Here is a 7,013-nt window from a genome sequence, read left to right on the forward strand (position 1 = left end):
TCCACAAAATCCTCAGAGAAAAGAAGAAAAATAGCCACTTCACTGCAGCAGGAAGTAAATAAACTTGGGGGACACAGGAGGCCAGTTCTCCCGGGGTCAATGGAAAGGAGGGGTAGATGCAACGTATCTGAGGATTTTCCATGTGCACAGCTGAAACAGCCATGTCTCAAGCAGGGATGCGTCCCATTTATGGCAGTTCCTCGCCACTTTTCATCCCCAAAAGACAAACTCGGGCCTCTGCCTTCTCCGTGTGTAGCTCCCCACTCCCTTCAGCATGGAGCTGCGAGGCTCTGGGTTTGTGGAGAACCACAGGTGGGAAACCGAGGCTACTAATGGTGACCACAGAGAACAGACCAGCTCGGAGGGGGCGAGGAGGGCCGATGCACAATTTCTACGTTTGAATTTGTTGGGAACTTGGTGGGAGTCACAAGCTTGCAAGCCACAACCCACAAGCTTGCAAGGCACAACCCCAGCTATCCAAGACATGGGCTTCCCAAGATCACAAACCTCCGGGGACGGGGACGGCGCCTGCGCCGGCGAGCGAACGCCGGGCTGCCCCAACGCGAAGCACGGCGCATGCGCCCGGGAGGCGCGTCCGCACGGCTGGTCGGGGAGCGGGCGCAGCGGGAAGCCCGCGGAAAACCACGCGAAACCGGCAACGCTCCCGAGTCTGACCTGGTCGGACTCCGGGGGCCGCGAGGACTACGCCGCGCCCGAGAGCCGCGCTGCTGCCCGGCCGCCGAGTCCGCGAAAACTACAGCTCCCGGCATGCCCCGGGAGGCAGCCTGCCCTGCTGCCTGACCCCGAGGGGACGCCGCTTCCGTTCCCCCCCACCTCCCCACGCCGGCGCAGCGGCAGTTCCCGCCGAGCCCCCAGCGCCGCTCCGGGTAGCTCCGGCACGGCGCGGCCCCGCTGCCGCTCCGTGCGTGCAACACGGACCCCGCCGTCCTCCTCGGGGCTTTCCCCGGGACCCGCCGGCCGACTGCGCAGCCCCGCCACGGGGCCCGGTGAGCCCCCACCCCCGCGCGCCCGTTCTCTCAGCCGCCCTGTCAGCGCCCCACCCCCCACCCCCACGCGCCCGTTCTCTCAGCCGCCCTGTCAGCGCCCCACCCCCCACCCCCGCGCGCACGTTCTCTCAGCCGCCCTGTGAGCCCCCAGGGCTCCCCCTCGGCCTCGGCACCCCCACCGCCCCCGGGCCACCCCCGCCTCCGACGTTCGTGCTCCGAGGGGCGCCCGGCCCCGCTCACCTTCTCCCTCGGGCCAGCCGCAGCCCGGTCACCGCTCAGCTCCGCTCTGCTCCGCTCCTGCCTGGGCTCCCGGCGGCCCCTCCCCCGGCAGCCCCACCTCCCCCGGCGGCCCCCCCCTTGCCAGGGAGGGGGCGTCGCCATCAGCCTCTCACTGCCCGCACCTGCGGCTCCTCCAGCCCCGGCCCGCAGCTGTGGTACCGAAACCCGGAACCAAACCCCTCAACACCAAGGTGAACTGAAGCATCAGGCACTGCCTTGAATGAGTGACAGATGTCAAGAGTCATCTGATGTGGAAGAGGTGTTAACTGGGGTCAAAATACAGATTTTAATACCCATCTTATTTTAGTTCTAAGACTTGGCGATTGCCAGGTATCATCTTTTCCATTTCCCCAGGTCCACCCGCGAGCGAGGCCACAAGGGAGATTTCTTCCAGAGAGAGGATAGAGTTATTAAGTCTCAAGACCACGATTTGCTTTTCTCCTTCATGAAGAGGTGAGTGGGTCATATAGCATCACTAGTCACCCAAGCAGTTAAGCCTGAACTTTTCACCTGTCCTTTAATGCTGTCAACTCCAAGCTAAATTTTTCCCGTTATTAAGAGGGGACCAAAGATCATGTGAAGTATTATTATCCTTTCTACAAATACACCCCCATCTTGGAGCTTTAGCTACTAGAGAAGGTCTTGGGAGTTTGGGGTCAGAGGAGCTAGCTGCAAGTACAAACTTTCATACAGCTCTGTTTAGGATGTGTGATGTTTCTCTGGTTGTCTAAACCGGTCTAAATTTCCACAGATGGTCCCGACTCTGGGTGGCTCTAACAAGGATCCTGGAACTCCAGTAAGTTCTAAACATCGTTTTATATTTTAAACATGATCCCAAGTTCCTTTTTGCACTTGTCTCTATGGTTTTGGCAGCTGACAGCCCCGAGGGGTGCTTGTACAAGTTTCTCCCGAAGGGCGAGTAAATTAATTCTTTTGTCCGTGAGGTGGATGGTTTGGTAACGTTATAATTCACAACGCTATAATTCCTTCTTTCAAATTTAAAAAAAATAATTGCCTTTTAAATCCATCCAATTTAATCTGCTAAAATGATTCTCGTTGTTCTACCTCTTTTCTCAAGTTTTGGTTAAATTCAATGTCAGTATTCTCCACGGAACTAGATTTTCATCTGACTTTGGAATCGGAAAGGCAGGCTGTTACCGAGGTTAAATTCTGTGTCTTTACAAAACTTTGAATCAGTTACAAAACTAGATTTTTTTTTTAATTCAAATTACAAAACCGGTTAATATCAAGATGAACAGTTCAAACAATAATTGTTTCATTTTGTTTATCTCATGTTTAGAACCCCTCAAAAAAACCACATACACCCTCTAAACACACAAAAAGATTATTGCCCTCGACAATATTCCTAATAGCAACCCCAACATTATAAACTTTACACAACTGTTTTCCCAAATAGATAACGTGAAACTTACTTATAGATTTTCCGTTTTAAAGGGACAGTTTCTTTAGACTTCCAGTTTCTTGTTGGGTGCTTTCTTTATTCTCGAATAATGAAGCCAAGGTTCTTCTCCCAGACCTTTACTGCTACAAGTGTTGTTAAAATGACTCGATACGGTCCTTTCCACTTCTCGGTGATTTTATATATATTCAATCTCCTGGTCGGAAGGGATGCGCTGCTACGTCCAATTCTAAGGGTCCAGCTGTGGAGACATACTGACAAAGTTCTTGAAAAGAATTGCTTAAAGAAATCATAACACCTTTTAAAAACATATCTCCAAAGGCACTCAAGATACTCAGAACACAGGACTCTTGATATGGTCTTTCATACATTTCCTAAAGACTTGGCTTTTCTTTCTCTTCTGGCTATACTCCGATTCTTAACAGAGCCACGGGTAACGCTTTAACCCATGTGAGGAGTGAGGTTTCCTGACAAATTTTACTCGACTGTTGCTTAAGGATATAGTTCATTCTCTCTCTCTCTCTCTCTCTCCCCCCACACACACGCATTTGCCTGTGGTCTATGTGGGGTGTGATAGTCTCAATCCATAGATAATACTTGGCTCAACTTGTCTCATAATCTTTGCTATAAAATGAGGGCCATTGTCAGATGACATTCTTACAGGCACCCCATATTTTGGTATTATCTCTTTGAGCAAGACTTTGACTACTTCCCTTGCTTTGTTGGTGCGACAAGGGAAAGCCTTGGGCCACCCAGTAAAGATATCAACTAAAACTAGGACATATCCTTATTTTCAAGGCAATTCTATAAAATCAATTTGCTAATATTCTTCTAAAAAATTTCCTTATTTAATAATCCCAAAGATGGTCTTATTACTGGTTCGGGGATAAATTTACATATACATTTCACGTCCACTTATAATTGTTTAAACAATCTTTGTCATATTTCGCTTTCTGTTTCCCAGTATACTCTGTGATGTTCAATGGGGCATTTTCTCTTATTATTGTGGGTGGGACTATTATTCGACCTGTCGGTGTTACAGCCTATCCTGTTTCATTTTGTTAGCCTGCAATCTAATAATTAATTCTTCATCTTTTTCATTATAATTTGGAGTTTCTTTAGGCAATTTTATACCTTTCTCTGGAACTAGTGCTAGGATGCCTTTTTCTGCAGCCTCTTCAGCAGCTTTATCAGCCAGTCGGTTACCTGCGTTAGGACCGGTCTTACCTAACGGATGTGCTTTACAGTGCATCATCGTGACTGCTGTTGGTTTTTGAATGCTTTCTAACAATTTCAGTATTTGTTCTGCGTGCTGAACGGCGGTTCCTGGTGCAGATAACAGTCCTCTTTCTCCCCGTATCGCTCCATGCGCACGTACCACTCCAAAAGCATACTTTGAGTCTGTCCAAGTGTTGACTCGCTTTCCTTGACTTAGTTCCAGAGCTCGAGTAAGAGCTATCAATTCAGCCTTTTGGGCAGAGATCATCGAAGGCAAAGTTGGCAACGCAAGTACCTCCTCAGTAGTTATTGTCTATCTCGATAAAACGTTTTCCTTCACAGATGGAACCGCTTCCGTCGGCATATAGTTCCCAATCTGTTTCTTCTAGTGGCACATCTCAGAGATCCAGTCAGCTGGAGTAAACTCTTTCGATTGCCTGCAAGCAGTCACGTTCCAGTTCTCCTTTAACTCGGTCAGTTGTTGAAAACGCAACAGGGTTAACGGCGGTAGTAGTTTTTAGGTAAACATCATCTTGTTCCAGCAACAACACCACTTGGTATTTCAGCATTCTGCTAGGGGATAACCAGTGCCCCCCTTTCCGTTTTAGCACAACAGTTATCATATGGGAAACGTACAGTAATCCTTTCTCCTCAGGCGAACTTACGAGCTTCCTGGATCAGTAGCACAGTTGCAGCGACGGCTCTCGGACGACCGGAGCATCCCAGACTCACGTTATCCAATCACTTCGAGAAGTAGGCCACAGCTCGCCCATTTGGCCCTAAATATTGGGCCAGGATACCTAGAGCTCTACCTCTTCTTTCACGAGCAGAAAGTTCAAGTGTCTCTTGTGAGATCTGGCAGACGCTAGGGCTGGCACCCCTGTTACAGCCTGTTTCAATTCTTGGAAGGTAGCTTTCTCGGCATCGGTCCAATCCGTCGTTTGAGGTTTTGAGCTGCTCCTATAAAGGTCAGGCCAGCAAGCCACAATTTATAATCTACAGGTGACACCACTCGACCATTCCCGGAAATGCTTGTCATTCATTTTTTTAGTCTTAGGTTCGGGGAGACGACACATTGCCTCTTTTCTCTCAGTTCCCAATTGTCTCTGTCCTTTTAGGATTTTAAAACTCAAATTTAAGTTTCTTCTTTCTGGGTTATTTGGGTTTTTTTCTTTTGACACTCGATATCTATTGATTCCCAAAAAGTTCAAAAAGTTAAGAGTTGACTTTGTGCATTGTTCTTCCGTCTCAGCTACCATTAACAGATCGTCCATATATTTCAGCAAGATTTCTTGATTATTTTCTTTCTTCCAAATCTCTAATTCTCGTGCCAATTGATTTCCAAAAATGGTAAGACTATTCTTTAAGCCTTGAGGCAAGACTGTCCACGTATATCGTGTTTTTCTCCCAGTCTCAGGATTTTCCCATTCCAAAGCAAAAACCTCTTGACTATTGGGATCCAAGGGAATACAGAAAAAGGCATCTTTTCGGTCCAACACTGTGAACCATTCTCATTTCTCCGTTAGGGTTGTTAACAAAGTATAAGGATTTGCTACGACCGGATGAATACCTTGTACTATTTGATTTATTGCTCTGAGGAGGTCTTGAACTAATCTATCATCTTTTTCATCAGCCTTTTAAAAGGCAAGATCGGGGTGTTATATCTGGATTCACATTCTATTAACAATTTGTATCTTAAAAATTTTTGTATTACCATTACTAACTCTTTCCGACTTTCCGGTTTTAGGGGGTATTGTTTCATTCTTACCGGATTCGATCCTGGCTTTAAATCAACTCTCACAGGTTCTGCTTTTTGGATTTACCGGGAACTTCCCAGTCCAGACGACTGGAATGACAGCATTACACTTGGACCGGTATAATCTTCTGCTTTCGGTAAACATCCTGTTAACAACAAAGCCGCTGCTTCGATACGTTTAGTTTCTGGAATTAAAATTTTAAGCTCTCCATTTTTAACTTTAATTTCTGCCTCTAAGTTCTCAAATAGACCTCTCCTTAACAGGAGTTTAGGAGAATTTGGCACATACAAAAACTGCCGAGTGACCCATTGCTTTCCTAATTTCATTGTTAAAGATTTAAAGAAGGGTCTAGTTTCTCGTTCGCTTGTTGCACCAACACCACCAATTTCTTCAAAACTTAACTCTCCCTCTGAGGTATTTAAAACTGAAAAGGTGACTCTAGTGTCAACTCAAATTCAATTTTCTGTTCTCCCAGTTTAGCTGTAACCAGAGGTTCTGCTGGGAGACTCCCCTCCGGTCCCCGTCCGATACATTCACTTAAAAAGAACAAATCTACATATGGCACTTTATTCCATTTACTCTCTCTCCTACAAAACAACAGTAATTGCAATATAGTATTGTAACTCAAAGTTCTGTTTGTTTACCATTTTTCCTGCAGTTCACCCCAACGTGCCAATAAACATCCCAGCGGTGATGTTTCTGGTAACTTTTCATCAGCAGTTCTATTTCCTGCACTCTTATTCTTAAACAATTTTGCTAATGCCATTATACTTATATACATTCAAATACCAAATACCAAACAAATCCAAACGACAGCTGTCCCAAATAATACACAAAGTCCAACCCAGCAATAGCTTTCGCTTATGACTTACGGGCAGACGCCTAGGCTTCCACTGCAGACGGCTACCCTCCAAGCCCCAACCCTGGGAAGCTTTCGCCGCGCCTCACGGGCAGGCTTTCCAAACAAATTCCAAAGAAGCAGCGCCTTACCTTTTTTCCAGGGAACGCTGCGAGGAGCTTTGCGTGTCGAGGGTGACGGTTCTCCCCGAGAATACCTCGGTGCCGGCCGGAGCTCGATCGACACGCCATCTCGTCCAGTCTCACTCGCAAGGTCCCATCTGGGTCGCCAAAACCGTTACCGAAATCCAGAATAAAACTCCTTAACGCCAACGTGAAGTTAAGAAGCAGGCACTTTGTTTATCGCAGCGCTGGGGACACGGGGGATCGCTCCTCCAAAGGCGTGTCCCACTTAGTATCAAAATCCATCAGTTTTTACAGGCTTTTCCCGTCAGGTCATTGTTACCTAAGCTCCTTCCGTAAAAACGCATACTA

This window comes from Accipiter gentilis, unplaced genomic scaffold, assembly GCF_929443795.1.
Source record: "Accipiter gentilis unplaced genomic scaffold, bAccGen1.1, whole genome shotgun sequence".
Lineage (NCBI taxonomy): Eukaryota > Metazoa > Chordata > Aves > Accipitriformes > Accipitridae > Astur > Astur gentilis.